The sequence below is a fragment of the Clytia hemisphaerica genome, unplaced genomic scaffold (assembly GCF_902728285.1).
Source record: "Clytia hemisphaerica strain Z4C2 unplaced genomic scaffold, Clytia hemisphaerica genome assembly, whole genome shotgun sequence".
Taxonomy (NCBI): domain Eukaryota; kingdom Metazoa; phylum Cnidaria; class Hydrozoa; order Leptothecata; family Clytiidae; genus Clytia; species Clytia hemisphaerica.
In genome coordinates this window covers 1,274,104-1,293,845 of record NW_027103852.1, presented here as the reverse complement: position 1 = coordinate 1,293,845, position 19,742 = coordinate 1,274,104, and the positions used below count along the sequence as shown (strand labels likewise).

The window sequence follows — 19,742 nt, the reverse complement described above, 5'->3', positions numbered from 1 at the left end:
AAGTTCACCATACATAAGCTACCAAGCTTACAAAAATCAAAACATTGAACTTCACCCGAGTTCAAACAAGCTACCAAGCTTATAAAAAATTAAAACATTGAATGAACTTCACCTGAGTTCAAACAAATAAATTCTTCAGTGAAAACACGGTTTTCACAAAACTAATTAAAGAAAAACAAATACATAACTTCTCAAATTTCATGTATTTCTAACATCCGGTTCGGTGGACCATGTGGTTTTATATGACCGTACACTATGAAGTTATGCTACCGACTGAATATACTATCTTTCAAATGTAATAGATACGTAATATAATAATACGCACCGTGTTAGCTATAATACAATAATACAAGAATATAAATATACGACAGTTGGCTCGTCTTGTTTTTATACAAATTCCAGGATGAAAGTGACATTTTTTTGCTATATCTAAAAAAATATACCACTCCAAAACAAAGAAAACGCTAAATTCAATCCGTCGTCAAAAACACATTGCTTTCATTGTTTTAACCTGCGAGCATCTATGGATTTTTTGATAACTTTTGAAATATTTATCCAATAGATCTTTTCATAAATTACGTCACAAACATCTCTTGCCCCGTTTTGAATTTATTGCCCAGCGGATTTTATTACAACTACTTTCTATTCATAAAAAAATCATTTAATGTCTCAACGAATATGATCATCATGGAAATACGAGGAATACAAGGCAAGTGATGTTCGTGACGTAATTTATGAAAAGGTCTATTGACTTTAAATCATGTAAGTGTGCACAAAATATGAATTGACATCTCCACCTCGTCCCGGTGTATTCCATCCTTTATTTACGTTACTGATATACGCCAGAGAATATTATTATCTAGCGCCGCGCCATCAGTAAGCATCAAAAAGCCGATACTACGCAGGGAACGAGGTTGTTGGCATCTTTGGTAAAAATTCTACCATAATTGATTGCCATTGTCACCTGATGACGTCGTCATTCTTGAAAATACCGAAAGACGATCGATCTGATCAGGCAGAATTATGAATTCAGTTTTTTTTACAGTAAACTACATTAATTTAGCTGGGTAACGTTACATTGCCCTTCCAAATGAGTGCGCAGTGAGTTCCCCGATTTTATTGACCATTCTCTGACGTAGATTTTGATCTCGTGATCAAAGATGATGGGCAAAAAAATATCAACCTCAAAATTCAAAACAAGCCAGCTTACACACCAGGGTGATAATGAACTGACATTGATGGGGGTTTTTTGACGGAGATTACGACTAGCTGATTCACCTATCTATGAACTGAATGGAACACGGAAGAAGCAGGGTCTCCTCAAAGAAAATTGTATACAAATCGATCCCGGGTCATAAATGAAGATATCTTAAGTGTAATATTAATTAATTCTCAACTTCAGTTGAGCTAGAAACTGAGAAACTCCTTTCTCTGAGAAAAAACCTTGGCGCAGCCTTGAGACTTCAAAAACTATCAGACTTGGCTGAAATTTGGCACAGTTGTTCCTTGGGTGAATATCTGGGTTTTTTTCATTCTTATAAAAAAAGATTTTTGGGATCTGGGCACTAGCTTTTTTGTTTGGTTTGCTAAAATTTGGCCTTTGAATAATTTAAGCTACTGAAGTTTAACTGAGTGCGTTGCGCATTTTACTCCTTGCATATTTACTCATATCCGCCTCAGTAGCCTTCTTCGTGTAAAAAACCGCGGAGTACGTTTTGTTAACTGTTAGCAGTTATTTTGTGCGTTTTTCAAGTCTCTGCGGTGGAGCGCAGAGCTATTTTAATGGCTACGTACACTACACAATATATTGTCAGATCAATATATTGCTGAGTGTCGGCAATATATTGAAAAGGTGTCCGCAATATATTGTCAGCTCGATTTGCAATATTCCAACAATAAAGGGGGATTGTTTACAGAAAGAAAATTCCTTTTTATAATAGAGTACCAGTTGTTTACTTCGTACATTACGGTCCGCAAACCATATTGTCGAATATTGTTCGTCAATATATTGTGAAGTCTAAGTAGCCCTTTAAACCTTTTGAGAAATTGAAAATTTGTCCTCTTTGAATTTTATCGAAAGTCTCAGTCGGGTTGTGGCCTCCATTATACTTTAAATGCCTTAAAATTGAAATTTTATACCAATCAACGTAGAATTTCACTTTGATTAAAAAAATCCGAAAGAAAAGCAAAAGTTTTTATATCAAAGTTATCTTATCAAAGGCTCTTAAAGCCCGGTACTCACTTGTGCAAAAAAATCGTGTTTAAGTGCGTCTAAGTGCGCCTAAGTGCGTTTATCAGTTAGGCGCACTTAAACGCTATTTATGTACTCACTGTAAAGTCATTTGAATGAAAGAGAGTGAAAAAGGAGTTAAGCGCACTTAAACGCAATAAAAAATCCCCCTCTCTCTTCAAATTCAAAAGAACTGAATAGTGTTTACACGGGGTGTCTTTGATGATCGCGTCGAAATATCGAAACTTTTTTATATTCGCGTTTAAGCGCGCCTAGCGTTTTTTTGCACAAGTGAGTACCAAGCTTAAGCATACGAGTATACTCGTATTTGGCGGCGAATGTGTTAAAATTCGAAATACCTCAACTAAATGACGTTAGATTATCCTCGATGCAATAATAACTTTCGTTTTTCAAAAAGAGTACTCCTATGCATGGAGGTATAAAGAAATAGGAGAAGTATACTATTGTAACCAAGCTCGCCCTACGATTAAAAAAGTTAAGATGTATGCATACTCATATCTTTAATGAGCTCTTTTATCCATAGGTGAAATCTTATTGGCTCATTTAAGCTTTAGAAATTGAATGAGAAGAGATTCATTGTTTCTGACATCCGAGTAATAAAATATTTGGACTAAAAAAAGACCTGTAAACTTGGCAATACTTCATCAAATGATAAGATTTTTTGATCAATGTTTTCTTTAAGGTGAACTCTATTGCTTGATACTTTCCTCCAAAATTCTCCAGTGACCTTATGTCTACAAATTGAGTCTGAAATCGTGTGTGCTTATAAAGGACTTATTTCATCGGGTGAGCTTAGAATTTCTTTTGATACATTTTATAATTTAGGGCTACTTAGACTACACAATATATTGACGAACAATATTCGACAATATGGTTTGCGGACCGTAATGTACGAAGTAAACAACTGGTACTCTATTATAAAAAGGAATTTTCTTTCTGTAAACAATCCCCCTTTATTGTTGGAATATTGCAAATCGAGCTGACAATATATTGCGGACACCTTTTCAATATATTGCCGACACTCAGCAATATATCATCAATATATTGCCTGACAATATATTGTGTAGTGTACGTCTGCCGTGATCTGACAAAAGGAAGTAACTGCATTTTTCCTATTTTGAGATAATTGCATAAACGAGTTGACCTTATTCAAGATCAATGGTATCGTTTTAAGATCAAAACTTTTGCTGATTGTGAAAGACCAAACCCTAGAATAGTAAAATATTCAAAAGGAAGGAGTTAAAATTTATTTATTTATTTATTTATTTATTTATTTACAGTAATATATTTCCCAGGTCTATCGACCTCTATGAAATAATCATGCTTAACATTTTACAATTTATGTAGATCTTTTTCCCATTCTGCGAGCAATTTTTCTTTGAAGTTGGCGACAGATGTTGCAGCTACAACATCAACTCCAAGACCATTCCATATGTCAATACTTCTGTAGAAAAACGAATTTGTTTGATACCCTCTGACACCATCATTTGCAAAGTTTCTTTGTAGTTCGTAATCGTGCTGACGTTTCGGGCGTTCGCGAAGGACAAACTTTTGACAGGCCGATGATTTATCATAAACGTGAAGATGTTTATATACTTCAACCATATCGCCAATTTTACGTCTGATTTTCAGTGTCGGAAGGTTAATCTTACGGAGACGGTATTCGTAAGATTTGTTCTTGTACCCGCTAACCAGTCTCGTGGCCCTTCGCTGAACACTCTCGATGGCATCGATGTGTTTGATGAGTCGTGGAGACCAAACGGCTTGAGCGTACTCAAGATGAGGTCGGACGAACGCTATAAAAGAGTGCGGAGCATTTCTGGTGAAAGAAAGTCAAAACTTCTGCTGATCAGACCAACGATTGAGTTAGCTTTCTTGATTTTACCAAAGATGTGTTCTTCAAAATTCAGTTCCCCGACGATAATCACTCCGAGATCTTTTTCTTGATCCACGTGCTCCAGGATTAACCCGTCTATGTTGTATGGATGGGCATGTTTGATGTTCCAAAATTTTCCCAGTGTTAGCACGTGGCATTTATCTGGGTGGAATCTGAGTAGCCAGTCCTTTGACCATCTTTCCATTGCATCGATATCATGTTGCAAGCGAATGGCATCTTCAGCACTATTTATCTCCTCAACAAGCTTAGTGTCGTCTGCAAAGAGGTACATATCAGAGCTTGTAACCTCAGGTAGATCGTTGATATATAACACAAAAAGTAATGGACCAAGAACACTCCCCTGTGGGACACCGCTGAGTACTTTACTTTCCTTGGATAGTTTACCATTTACCTTGACATACTGATATCGATCCGACAGAAAGGATTTGATCCAGTCTAACGTGAATCCTTTGATACCGTATGCGTCGAGTTTCTTGAGTAATCTGCGGTGTGGAACTGTATCGAAGGCCTTGGCAAAGTCGAAATAGATAACATCTACCACTTTACTTTCTGATATTGAGTCTGAACATTTATCAAGATAACTCAATAATTGTGTCACTGTTGATCTTTTCCCCAAGAATCCGTGTTGCTTGTCAGAAAGTAACTTTTTGTCTACTAGGAACTTCATTATTTGATCTTTAACAATTCTTTCCATCAATCTACAAGCAATAGAAGTCAAGCTAACTGGCCTGTAATTTTCTGCCAAGTTCTTTTTTCCTTTCTTATAGATCGGGGATACGTGCGCAATTTTCCAATCATCCGGTAGTGTACTTTCTGCGAAGGATTTGGACATGTATAGGGTATGTATAGGGGGACAGCAATATAGAAAGCTAACGCCTTCAACATAGTAGGATGTATCTCATCTGGTCCCAGTGACTTGTTAGGGTTCAGGCCTTTCAGTTCTTTTCGGACCATTTCAATGGTGAGATCGAAAGTTACACATGAGTCTGTACGTGATGCAAACTCTGGTAGTGGTCCAGCAGGCTCTTGTGTAAAAACACTACAAAATTGATCCTGTAGTACGTCTGCTTTATCTTCATCCCTATAACAGAGTGATGAGTTATCCTTCGGGTCAAGAAGGAGAGGAGAAATTCCCGGTTTTGTTTTCATGGAGCTGCGAATATGTTTCCAGAATTTCTTTGGACTTTTCTTCGCTTGATCACAGATTTGTTCTTCTAGCCTCCTTCTTGTCTGTGCTATTTTTCTACTTACAAGGTTTCTTGTTATCACGTATTCAGCTCTACTTCTCTGTTCTGTTGATGTGCCAATCGACCTTATCCATTTGCGGTGGAGACGACGCTTTTCTTTGATGGTTTTTCGGAGTTCTGTAGAAATCGCAAATTTCCTCTTTCTTTTATAAGAGTTTTCTTCTTTTGTGCATGGTACGTATTGGTTCCTAAGGTCCAGAAGTTTATCTCGTAACATATTCCAGCACTCATTAACATGTGTGACGTCTGCCCTGCTAATGAAACCAGTAACCCATTCAGAATTTTCAAGATCTCCTTTCATCGCTTCGTAGTCTGCTTTATTGTAATTGTATTTCACACCTACAGGCTCGGTTTCAAAATAACATTCAAATGTGAATGAGAGAACACTATGATCGCTTTTGTCAAGGGGGGCTAGATAGGTTAGATTATTGACTTGGTGTTCTTCGTTTGTCAGGATTAGATCGATAAGGGAAGGTGTGTCCGTCCCTCTAGCTCGGGTTGGTTCATCAACGTGTTGGCAGAAAAAGGCGTCTCTTAGAGCGTCCAGGAATTGTTCATCTTCCTTTGTTTCGTCGTGAGGAGTGGACCAGTTTTTCCAGTTGATGTATTTGTAGTTGAAATCACCGACGATACATTTGTGAGTATATTTGTTGTTGAACGCAATTTCCTTTAAGAGAAGGTTCAATGTAATGTTATTCCTGGCTGATGTGTTCGTATTAGTAGGACTCCTATACATACATGCAAAGAGTAAACAGTTTGATCCTTCCAACTTGATCTCTAGCATGCATACTTCTTGAAAATCATGGGTAGGTCTCACTTCAAGAACAAGGTTTTTTATTGACTTGTGTATAAGGATGACAATTCCACGACCGACTTTATTCAAAGAATTCGTTTCATAAGGCTCGGAGTAATCTTTGACGACATAGTCCTGAATCAAGCGCTCTTTTTTCCATTTTTTTGGTTTTACTTCGCATATTGCTATGATATGGGGCTTTTCATTTAAAACTAGCTTGTCTAGTTCTCGTTTCTTCTTTTTCGTAAGCTGATCTGCGTTTGTATACATAATGTTTAATTTTTGTCGTGTTTGTTTTTGTTTATGCTTCTTATTTTCTACTTTATTTGTCAATGGTTTCTTAGTTAATTTTGGCGATTGTTGGCCATTATCTTCTTGAGGCGGAACCCGTTTTTTGCGGAACCTATTACTCTCCAAATTCCATCTTTTTCAGTCTGGTTCTTCGTTTTTGCGTCAGTTGCCTTTTCTTTATACTTCTTTCTTTGGTCTAAAGTTAGATCCTCGCAAACGCTCACACCCTTATACATCTCTATCCCTTTCAATGCTGGAAGATTTCCAAACACACTATCCTTTTCCTCCTCACTGTTTAGAGTGACAATGAGTGGGCGCTTTTTCCCATCGGTTGATTTGCCAATTCTTGAGATACGTTTTATGTCTACTTTGACATGGAGCTTTTCAATGAGAGATGTTACCCATGTCTCATCTTTCTTAGCAGCATCATTTGTTGTTGTCTCTTCAACAAATTGGAGAGACAACAACAAATGATGAGAGACAACAACAAAAGAAGTTTTAACATCTTGATTTTGGAAAAATCCACACAAGTTTTACTCTACTCGAGCTCTTTCAAGCTAAATATTTTAGAGTTACTTCTTTTTGTCAGAAAATAAACTGCAGAATATTGCAAGCAACTATAATTTTTCAGGCTATAAAAAGAAGTAAGTGACTTACTTCCTTTTGTCAGAAAATAAAATGAAACTTTAGTCCAAAAAAATTGATAAAAAGAAGTCTTTTACTAGAAATCAACTACTGGAAAACACAAGCTGGACTTTCAGGAGTTGATTTTTGCAAAAATATGAATTTTCAAAAATTGATGGTTACTTCCTTTTGTCAGAACACGGCAGACGTAGCCCTTAAAATAAATAAAAAGACTTTAACAACCAATTACCGACATATTCAACTCCTGTTTTTCTTTATACCTCCATGTCCTATGCAACTATTTTTTCGATATACAGTGGAGTTCCTATCACTCGATCATGCGCGGGGAACACAAATTTTTTCGAGTAAAGGAAATTTCGAGTTATGAAGAAAGGTTGAGAGAAATTCAAGTTACAGAGATTCGACTTAAAGAGACTCCACTATACAAAGTTTAGATATGCTCAGACGTAATAGTTTGTTTCGCTCTGAAACGAAACTTCTCAAAAAGCTGTGTGAACATCAAAATTCGGAACGTCAAGAAACATCAGAAACCGTATTCTTTAAAATAACATGAACATATAAATTACTGGACATCCATCTCCTTTGTATTTTTGAAGATAACACTGCTAGCTTCGTTGCCGCCTCGTTAAAGTCATAAAATGAAACAATAAATTTTGATGATATACCTCTTGGGAATAACTTGCTAACAACGTCAAAATTTCGACAAAAGTCTCTGTTGTTCTACTCTTCTCAAGTCTTTTATCTATATCATGACAAAGATAACCGAGGCAAAATCATCATCAGCTTGTCAAAATTGCGACTAATATTCTTAAATTTGGACTCAAAAGTATGGAATAATTTTAGAGAGTATGGGATTCAAATAAGTATAATCTTGTGACACAGGCTCTCAACTTTGGCATACTATGTTTTTCATGTCATAAAAAAGATTATTAGAGTGACAAAAGTGATTCAAAAGTAAACACGTAGTTGAAATTCTGCATTTCTGCGTTGAAAAATGTTGATATAATATATTGCAAACTTACTAAAACATTTAGAATAAATCTTTTGTGAATCATGATTAATGTTCAACCTCCATGAATCCTTTTACCTAAGTAATTCCAAGAAATGAAATTGTGACGGAATATTGTCAGATTTTTTCTACCAATTTTGAAATACAGACGGCAACGAAGCTCGCTTCAAAGACACAACGGAAGATAGACGTCCAGTCGTTTATATGTTCATGATAATAATAATGATTCAAGATTGGGTACGAAGCGGGACAATGGAAGGGTGTGGCCCAATTCTAATTCGGCCACGAAGCGGGACAGTGGAGGGGTGTGGCAGTATCCTACTTTGGGTACAAAGCGGGACAGTGGAAGGGTGTGGCACAATCCCACTTTGGGTACGAAGCAGGACAGTGGAAGGGTGTGGCGTAATTCCAACCTGGGTACGAAGCGGGACAGTGGAAGGGTGTGGTGTAATTTTTGTTTGGGTACGAAGCAGGACAGTGGAAGGGTGTGGCACAATTCCAATTTAGGTACGAAGCGGGACAGTGGAAGGGTGTGGCGTAATTCCGATTTGGGTACGAAGCGGGACAGTGGAAGGGTGTGGCGTAATTCGGATTTGGGTACGAAGCGGGACAGTGGAAGGGTGTGGCTCAATTCTGATTTGGGTACGAAGCGGGACAGTGGAAGGGTGTGGCATAATTCCGATTCGGGTGCAAAGCGGGACAGTGAAAGGGTGTGGCTCAATTCTTATTTGGGTACGAAGCGGGACAGTGGAAGGGTGTGGCGTAATTCCGATTTGGGTACGAAGCGGGACAGTCGACAATCGTCGTCTTGGGTACGAAGCGGGACAGTCGAAAAAAGTCGTTTTGGGTGTGACGCGGGACAATCGAAAGTGACGGAAATCTTTTGGTCAGTAAAATTGTTGTTGGGCGCAAAGCGGGACAGTCGCTTTCACTGTCCGGGTTATACCCATGTACCACGCTAACCCGACCTGATCCGTTACTTCTTCTCCTTCTTAGTTGAATCATGACAGATAATTACTCTAAGAACAATTTAAAAGCCCCTATGATTTGAACATTGACAATATGGCGGGCTAGATAGCGTTATTTTTATCAAAACACCAAAAACAACATAGGCTAGATAGATTTATTTATATCAAAACACTAATCTATATAATCTTGTTTATGATGTCAATATAGGAACCATACTGGAGATTTTATACTATGAAAAAGCCTTTGTCACCAAAAAAAGAAAAAGTACGCAACTTTTATCCAAAAAACTATGTCTACTACATTGTAGTTCTTATAACGTGCGACGACTCAGATAGAACCATTGAGTTTCAAGCCCGAAGGTCTAGAGGCGAGACTCCTGGATGGGAAATGAAACTGTCTATTTCCCATCCAGAACGTCCACGCGTAGTTTTTACACAAACGCTGGACAGAAACTAAAATCTATCGCTAGATTTCAAAAAATGTAGTCCAAAATAAAGGAACTGCTAGATACAATCCGTCGTCATGATTACGGCGCATTCTATTCGCGTTTTAGATGGGAAATAGGTGGTTTCAATTTCTCTTGCCTGAGAAGGGTTAAAGTTTCGCCTCTAGCCCTTCGGGCTTGAAACTCAATGGATAAAACATTGATTTAGCTGGCAAAAACAATGCCATCGACATTCCAGCCGCGGCTTTCTTATATTATGATTGAAGTGACACACCTCGTTTTCCAAGACGCACTGACCAATTACTGAAATTGTTTTGTTTGTTACTTCTTGTCCTTGGGTGAATCAAGACAGATAATTACTCTAAAAACATTTTAAAAGCCTCTGTTGCATCTTGGGATTTGAGCATGGTTACATGTGAATAAGTTGTTACGGTAATTATGATGGGAATTATATTTAACGTGTGATACATTCTATTCCGAACGAAAACCTCATTGGAAATTAATTTTAAAACAAGTGAATAGTAAATTGCTCTTATTATAAAGCCTCAGTATAAAAAGAGACGAACCTAAAGATTTGAAAATCAAACGAAAAGCTAATTTCAAGCGAAATATAGTGCAATAGAGAAACTGCCAACATCAGAAAGTAAGTACAAATTTAATAAATCAGATCTTTGAAAGTACTGACTTTTCCAAAGCGAATAGGTTTTCTCACTACACTTTTCAATAGCTCAATGCGCTACCAATATTAAGCCTGAGTGACGAGATATTGAAACAAATTTTATAATTGAGCAAAATAAACTAAAAAAAATTTTCTTGGTTTTTCTTTAGGCAATGGACATCAAAGTACTCATTTTATTCACCGCTGTTTTGGCAATTGCTTACTCCTATCGCATAAGCAATGACGACTCTAACGCAGGAAGGAATTTCTACCAAGCGCTGCAAGATATGATTGATGACCGTGTGGCGGAAAAAATGGATCCTAAACATGAATGTAAATTTGAAGGTCTATGTAACAATGTTTACAGCTACGGATGTCATAAGTATGATAAGAAATGTGACGGTTCAGGATGCACAGAAATTGTAAGTAACATTTTGAAAGCATTTTGGTTTTGCAGCTCTCTGTAAATGTATTTTGACCACTTGATTGACAACCACTTTTGTATTGTTAGATGTATAAATTGCCAAATAGAACCCTATGTACATTTACGTTAACTGTGCCTGAAAAACTATTGTAGTTTTTCACCCCTCTCCCCGGCCCGGATTTCCCATATTAATTTTCGCCTACTATTTCGCAAGATCGCACGGGAGAAAAAGGAAAGCAATAGATTATCGACCGCCGAAGGCGGTTAATCTTCCGAGCTGTATACGGGTAAAAAAGTTGGATTCAAAATTTGTCACAACTGTGCTATCCTTTTGAATATTTTAAAATTTGACTCGCCATTCATGCCCATTCTGCACGTTTTGCAGAATTTTGTCGGTTAAAGGTTTGAGCAGGTGAGACAAATTTGAGATATTTGTAGAATCGCTGGTTTTCTGAAATGTGTGGCGTTTTACTACGGAGATAAAAAAAGCATTTTTTCGGAGATAACGATGTTAATCATGAATAGATGAAAAACATGCTGTGGCGCCCCGCTAGGGAGATAAATGTTAAGTAAATAAAAAACTTAAAGTATTTATTAGCTTCTGATTCAAACCACACGTGATTAAACAACTCAAAATATACTAGCTCATCAAAATCACAACCCACGTCAAGGAACATATGTAGCAGAACTGCCACAGTGGTTTAGCTTATACATGTTTTTTAATATTTCCCGCTTTATGGGGGAAATGTTTTTAAAATCGGCTTTTTAGGGAGGTTCGATGTGAACTTTTGAAAGCGGTCGCGCGATCTGAAAGCGTGTGATAATAGAATGAATAAGTGTCAGTAGCTAGTCTTTCCAAAGCTTTGGCGTATGCTATTTTATTACTATTGAGATAAAAACAATATTAAGGATATGGAAAACTGTGGAAGTTTATCTCCCTAGTATTCTTGAAGTGAGAGACACATTTTAATTGTCAACTCTAGATTGAAAGAGTTGGTTGAAAGTGTCGTCCAGAGTCCAGTTTCCCCTTCAGATAACTTTTATAGTGAATCTGAGGTTTGTGTATGCAATATTTTATCATATTTTTTGTTTTTTTCTTTTCTACATGCCAGACTGAGCAGGTGTGTAATAGAGCATTTACTCCAAGAGTGAGTAATAATTACTTGATCACAGATATAAAAGTTCAGTGCAAAAATATACTTTATCTACTTGAGTGGATTAAAATACATTCTCGACAAAGAGGTCGATACAAAGATTTTCCACTTGAGTGGATTGAAATATATTTTTGATTGACTCACCTAAATTTATCAATGCTTAGGCTGAGCATATTCTTAAAATGGTCTTAAATATTTGGCTAGTGTTTTTATAAACTAGGTTCTAATAATAGACTTATAATTCTATTTTTATTTTATTTTCTAGATCTAGATCAGATAAATTCGGGCTCCTGGATAAATGCATGTGTTTTATACAAATTGATCCTGGAAAAATGTAATTTTGTTCAGTTTTTGTTTCCCAAAATGTTCTTACTGGAAAAATATATGTGTTCTTTTTCATGATTACTCCTTGATTTCGCTAACACAACAGAGTTCTGCTGGAAAATTTGATGTGTTCTTTTTTCAAACGCTCCTGGATTTTCCGAACAGATGTTTTAATGAAATTGGTGCCTGTCCTTTTGATAAAATTCACATCCTCCTAGATTTTCATGTCTGTTCGCTAAGCAAATTGTTCCTGGATTTTCTCCCTAAAATCTCTCTCCTGGAAAAATAGTACAGGCATTTGACAAATATCCGTTGTTGGCTGCTCTTGATTTGAGGAAGCTGCAGAAGAAAAAACCCCTCTTCAATTAGATAATGTTTATCTAAGCCCAAGTAAGTTGAAGAAATACAATGATGTCATCAAATTTGGAAGCCCTTCAAAAGAAACAAAGACGGCTGTAGAATTTCCGTATCTGCCAGTTCCTGAACCAAAAGGTCATCCAGATGCACCCATAATCAATATTAGCGACATCACCCTTATCTGTGACATTGTATCAATTAAGGCATTCATTAATATTGATAACCGTCCAGTTGTAAGTGTGCAGCTTCCTTACAAGAGTGATCCTGTCAACAAAAAAGATTGTTGGGCTAATGACTCAACTGGTGCAATGCCATTGGCTCTTTGGGGTGATTTAGTAAATCAAGTGGAGAGTAGTGGAACCTATCGTGTTATCAACGCTAAAGTGAAGTCTGGGTATGGCAAGTTGTCTCTAACCACTAATTCTTCAACCAAAATTTACAATGATGACACTGCTGTAGCCCCATCCCCATTACCAACTAATCAGAAAACATCAGCTGTCAAGTTTCCACCCATCAGAGTGATCAATTTGCAACGCAGGTATTACTGTACTTCATGTAATAAATTCAAAGATTCTACATCACCAAATCCAAACTTATTTTCTTGCTCATCATGTAAATCTAATCTCTCAACCGTACGCATGAAAAAGAGAATTAGTACTCTATTAGAATTTGAGGATGATCACGAATCGGTCAAAGTTAGGTTTGGAGGAAGCCAGGTGGAGGAATACTTTAAAAGACTTGGCTCTGCCGTGCCCCGTGATGTTGATGACATCAGTATTGCCCTACTGCAGGACTGTAACTCTATCATGCTTTATGATGCACAAAATTATTGTATTGGGTTTAAGTAAACTTACTCCCTTGCTGTGAGACGTATAAATTTATAGAACTGTCATTGATGACTTTTATTATAGTAAAAAAAAATTTCTTTTGATATTTGTTTTCATTTACAGTAGCTGTCTTTTGAATTTTGCTGGAAAAAAGAATTGAATTTTAATCTTGATCTTTTTATGACTTGGAGGTAAATTAAATACCATTCCGTTCTACTGTTACATTGTTATTTTTTGTTCTCTTTTGATGTTTGAAGGTGTGGTTATTAAGTTTTATCTTCACTCAGTCTTCTGAACTTTGAAAAGAATCAATTTATAATTATTCTTATAAGAGTATGGGCTATGATGAGAATGTTTGTCCATATGTTAATATTTTTATATTTTGCCGCTAAAAACTGTAATTATTTCAATGCTGTTTTGCAGATGGACACAAATACCTTCAGTGAGCTTGTGTGTCTCTCATCATTGAAAAAACGTGCATTTGAGAAAGCTGCAGAAAAAAAAACATTGTTGTTTTTTGTTCTCTTTTGATATTTGAAGGTTTCATCTTCATTCCATCTTCTAAACTTTGAAATCAAATTATAATTGTTCTTATAAAAGTATGGGCTATGAACGGAATGTGAATGTGTGTCAATTTGTTGTTTTTTCTATTTTGTTCTGCCCTATATTACAGCTATCCTGTGGCACTGTTTTGGCCAATCTAACTTGCCAGCTTTGAGAATAGACCAGTATTTAGCTTCCTTGACTTGCCTTTCTCAATCATATACTTTGCTTCTGCTGTTCTTAATTTGTATTTTCATATTCTAAGCGTATATAGATTTTAATATATTTTCATGGATACTACTTCATATTTTAAACTGTATAATAACTTAAAAAAGAAACTCTTCAGTTTTTCCTGCTTTTTTGTATTTGATGTTCTATGAATTTATGTGGATTTAAATATATTTTCATAGTACTTTATATTTTATACTGTAAATAGCTCAAAGAAACTCTTCATTGCAAACATTATGTAGGCTTGTCTTAAAAAAAAAGCTGAGGTAAGTTATGGCATGTCTCAAAAACATGAAAATTTTGACACATGCCATAAGTCACCTGGGACACCAATATACAATACAATACCTTAGGAAACTAAATTCCCCCCTTTTTATAATTTTGTTTTACTAATATTTTTATTTCGACTGCAAAAATTAGATGCAAAAAGCACTAAAAGATTTCGACGTTACTTCTCAAACACAGCTTGATTTAGGCCAATTCTCTACTTCCTAAGTACCAACTCCTACTAAAACTCAGCAATTTACTTATGTAGTATAATTAAGCTCTGAATGTCGATTTAGACTGGAATGGCTTTTAGAATTAAAGTCAATGATTTGTCAAAACTGAGGTTCGGAATTCTCGAGTTATGACGTCATCACTAGCATTTTCCATCCGTCGTGGCGATTTTCATCAAAATATTTAACCTCGCTATTCATGATATTCATGACGTAATCTTTTCCACGGAAGCACCCGAGATAACCCGGAACTAGTGACAAAATAACAAAAGACTTTTGCCACTAGTCCGTATTATTTCGTGTGCTTCCGTGTAAAAGATTACATCATGAATTGAGAAGAATTAACGGAAATCTCCATTCCAGTCTTTATGAACGGACGATGGATTTCAAAGTTCAAAATCAAGTGTGAAAATGTTAAAAATTCATTGGGGCATAAATTTTTTTTTAAAGGCATCAAAAATATATTTTCCAGGACAGTTAACTGGCTATCGAAGAAAAAATAGTTACTTTGATATTATTTTTCTTTCTTTTGATATTAATATTCAATGTTTATAATCCGTATTTACATCCAAATTTATTAACCCTTCTCTGTGCTGCTTCCTTTTTCATTTATTATTTAGACAAAAAAGAAATTTTTATATGAAAACTGAATTGAACTTTTAATATCGCGCCGCACCTAAAGTAAATTCACAAAAATTTAATAAAGCGCCAATTGAGAAAATTTGAGTTAAATCATTAAAATAAATACCATATTATTAAAGTTAAAATAGATGCTGAAAAATGTATCCAATCCAAAAGTTAATTTGTGCTTAAAGAATTTGGGCTACTGTTGGGTATCTAGGGGGTATGCCCCACGTGGCAAGATTTCAATACGATAACTGCTATAGTAGTATATATGAATGTGTAGATAAAATGATCTCCAGTACACCTTGGGGCCACCGCAACCAAAAAAAGCGCTGCGAATTCTTCAATCTTGAATTAATTGCAGATATTTGATATGGAGAGGTGGTCTAAAAGATAAACGAAGCAAAATTTTCACATTCATTAATTTAAGATATTTTACTACGACCCGGTCGATGGGAAGTAAAATTTCTTAGAACTTCTCTAAAAAACTGGCAGAGAGACCAGCTAGTATCATGATACACAATATTTATAAAGGCAAGAAAACGTGGATGATAGCCAAAAGTCCGTCATCCGGATATAAGTCCGTGAACATGTCTAGATCATCTATCGCGGACGGTTCCGTGTATGTTACCACAAGGAAACTAATTTAACAAAGTATCGCTCGAGAAATTTGATGTAAACAACCTCTATACGTGCAACGCTCGCGCCTATCACCGCGTGCGTGTGCGAAGAAAACAATTTCTTATCAGGGTGTATTTGTAAAATACTCTCTTTTCTATAGTATATTTATTTGATAACTTTATTTACAGTGTTTGATAGAGTTAAGGAATAAGAAGAAGTAAGGACAAGAATTTTTGTTTCATCGTTAGAAAATAATTTCAATTACAATTTTAAAAGCTGTTGTTGGGAAATATTTTGTCGCATATTTGCGAATCTTGTTTTTATAAGCATACAAAAATCTGAAAACAGGCTCAGAGATGCTTAGGTTCAAAGCTTAATAAGGCTGAAAAATGTTTGGGATGCTTAAATCTAAAACACAAAATTAGGGAAATACTGAAAATCCGCAAAATTCCAGCCATAAAAGCAGGAAAAAATCATTTTTCGTAGGCTCAAGTAATGTTTGCCATATACTTAATTTTTCCCCAAAACTGAGCCTAGATATGCTTATAAGTGCAATGCTTATAAAAAATATCCATATTTTCAAGTTAAATCACGCAAACGAGAGTGTCGAAGTGGATCATTGTCTAAACCGATGAATTCTTCATCAAATTTAAGGCGGTCGTTATCCATTGATGCGAGCACTGTTCTAGTATAATGAGACTCTCAAACTGCAGTTTTCTTAAGAAACGCTTTGTGAGTGGCAATATCAATTTAAACGATGTAAGAATAGGAGTGGGCTGTACAGGGTCATTTTCATTTTTTTCGTCAAATCATGTTAAACTAAATTTTTTTCAACTCCGTATGGTATATCTAGGCAGGATTAAAAAGAATTTTGAGATATTTTAAATATAAAAAATGTGGGAGCCCCTTTTCTGGCCCCCTATTAGACTCATATAAAGTATGACAAAAAAATCTCCAATTTGACCTGGAAACAATAATAACATTTTGTCACTATTATTTAAAAATTTTCATTATCGGATGTTTTAGGGTGTTGCCAAACCCCAAAAAGGGCAAAAAGGATTGGGTAGCTCTCGTAAACTTTGGAATGATATTTTTGCCCTAAAGTTTTGCATACCTACCCTCAGTTATCTATCTTGACGAATCCTGAGAATATTTCCCAAAGTAAATTCGTTATTTCGTAAATAATTGTTTCGATGTCCGTAAAGAAAGGGGAAATATAGACGGGCTAGGGCTCATTCATAAATCGTGTAATTCAATTGAAACTCCCTCTAGAAATAGGTATTCTTGATCCAAGAACAGTTTTGAAGCCTTTCAGAGTCGAAATTCATGTAAAAGTTTCAATTTTCCGCTTTCAGATCCCTTTTTACGTCTTCTGAACTTCACTGAGGTAATCCTAAATTAAGGAAAGTGTTTTTATCACATAGAGCACATTGTCGGCAGTTCTACGAGATTTACATTATTTCAGATATAAAAGAAGTGCTTACAATTCACAAACATAAATTTTGATGGCTTTTCTGTTGTTCAAGATCATAGAAACAAAAGGTTGTCAAGTTTTCATATATTTAGGACGAGAAGTCACTCCCTCTATGTAGGAAAAATAAAATTTTTAAGATTTCACAATTTACACTGACAAATCTTCACCTGAAGAGGTAATGTGCCAAATTTAAGCAGGAAAGAATGTTTTCTCGCCTTTATAGTCTAGCCTTCCTCTTTTTTGCCTGCGTAAAGCCTTTGGGCTACGCCCAAAATGTCCAAAATTATATTTCTCGAATAGATGTTTTGATATACTTTATTTCTGTCCTGAGGAGTGAATGTGCCAAATTTGAGCGGAATTAATCACTGTGTCTAATGTCCAACATAATTTGGGTAGTTGGGTAGATGGAAAAAGATTGATTTGAGGGCACAAACCTTAGTCTACAAAAAGGCTTCCCACATTTTTTTTCTTCATTTTTGTTCAAAAATTCTGTTTGATCATGTCTACACTTATAAATTAGACCTCAAAAAAATTTAGTTTGACATTTTTTGAAAAATCACCCTGTATAGCCCACTCCTACTAAAAAGCCAATATTCGATATTATGCCAAAACTACTGTAAGTACTCGCATACAAAAGTAACAATTATTTTACGAAGTTGAATATCCATATAATTTCCGTATAATTTTTGTAACTTTAGGGAACTTGCTGGCGTCAATGTTACTCAAACTCGAAGACATGGTGTAGATTGTCAGACGACGAAGCCAGACGTGACAAATTCTTTTCTTGTCAAAAAGATTCAGATTGTGCATACACCAGAGAAAAAGGATTGTTAGGAAAACCTGCTGGGGAGGTTTGCGAAATTAAATATTCTGCTACTGGCTCCGGGCCAATATGTCATGGATCAAAAAATCCCTTAACTGCTTAAGATGAAAAAAAATTGAATTTGTCAATGGTCATGGACAGTGTTATGTATTATATACGATTTTATAACTTACACCGCAATAATTTTCTCGATTTTCTTTTGTTTAATTTCAGGTGTTTCTTTGTAATTTTTGAAAAACAACTTTTTTAAATTTGTTTCATATTCTTCTAATATTTTTTTTTAAGTCTGGTTTATTAGTTCCAGAAAACATTATTGTTGTGGGATACATACCAGTGGATACCCCTTAAAACCACATACCCCTTAAAACCCACAATGTTGCATTTTTGGCTTTCATAACTACCAGATTTAATTTTATGTGGTATGTTTCACTTTTTTACAAGCTCTTATAAATGTTCTTTCATAAAATACCAAATTTTAAGGATTTTAAAGATGCTAAAGTATCATAAAATTCGAAGTTATTCAAAATTTTATCAAAAATCCCTTCAAAAAATCAGGTTTTTTGGACCTAGAAATTACACAATTGAATTTAAGGTCATAAAACCTATACTTTTTAGATACCTATACTTATGGTAGGTATGAAAAATCATTTTCATCTTCGTGAATAGACCCCAACGAAATGACAGGCCCTTAAAATTCTACTTTAAAGCACTTTTATGGTGATGATCAATAAAATCTGAAAATCGACTTTCTCAAAACCTGGTCATGTTGCATACCAAAATGTCACAAATTTGATGGAGATTTAGAAAAACATTAGAACCATAGATCAAAAATGAAGCGAATGAAGGTTTTGGCCTTTCGTAGCCGTTTTTGACGAAAAACCACACACAATTGCATTATGGGCATGAAATCCTGAAAAATGAAAATATTGGTTCTGGGAATGAATTTCTCGCAAGTCTTTGAACCATTGAATCACGAAGCAACACCAAATTTGTATCCATCAGCTTGAGTATCCCGTTAGCAAGGGTCGGACTTTGTGGTTTTAGCCTTATTTTTTGTAGGTTTTAAGGGTATTTTGATTTTAACACATATTTTTGAGATCATTTAGGTACTAATGGTATATTCATAACATTAGTAACTTTACAGTTAATCACTGTTCAAAATTTGAGGTCAAAAGAACTTTTTTGTAAAAAGTTATTCGAGAAAAACCATTTTGTAGGTTAAGGGGTAAATAGCTAAAACTGCACTTTTTCACTTCCTCGTGAAAAACTGAAAACTGTTTTCTACAAAACATCACTGCTAGGGAAGACAATCATAGACAACGTACTTTCAACACAAAAAGTTTCAGCCTTACACTCCAACTAAACAATGAGATAGAGGGTACCACTTTTTATTGTGGGTTTTAAGGGGTATCCACTGGTAATTCAAGTTTAAATTTTGTGTCTATAAATGATAAGTAATATGTAACAGCAGGCTCTGATACAACTTTTTATGAAGTTGAACTATCGTTAGGGCTACAACGCTAAAAAATGAGAAACCTACATTCTCGGGGTTTACTGCATTCTCGGGGTCAGGTGCTGTAATTCATTTTTTTTAACTCACTAAAATTAATTTTTGAAAATTGCTTATTACATGGACACTCC

At 35.5% G+C, this 19,742-nt stretch overlaps 1 long non-coding RNA gene across 1 annotated transcript; it reads left to right on the top strand.

Moving 5' to 3' along the window:
• Nucleotides 1–10,079: 10,079 nt before the first annotated feature.
• LOC136807969 (uncharacterized) lies at nucleotides 10,080–18,427 on the top strand. The gene is made up of 3 exons (XR_010846728.1): nucleotides 10,080–10,190; nucleotides 10,376–10,627; nucleotides 17,977–18,427. It is a non-coding gene; the product is annotated as an uncharacterized lncRNA (long non-coding RNA).
• Nucleotides 18,428–19,742: the final 1,315 nt, after the last annotated feature.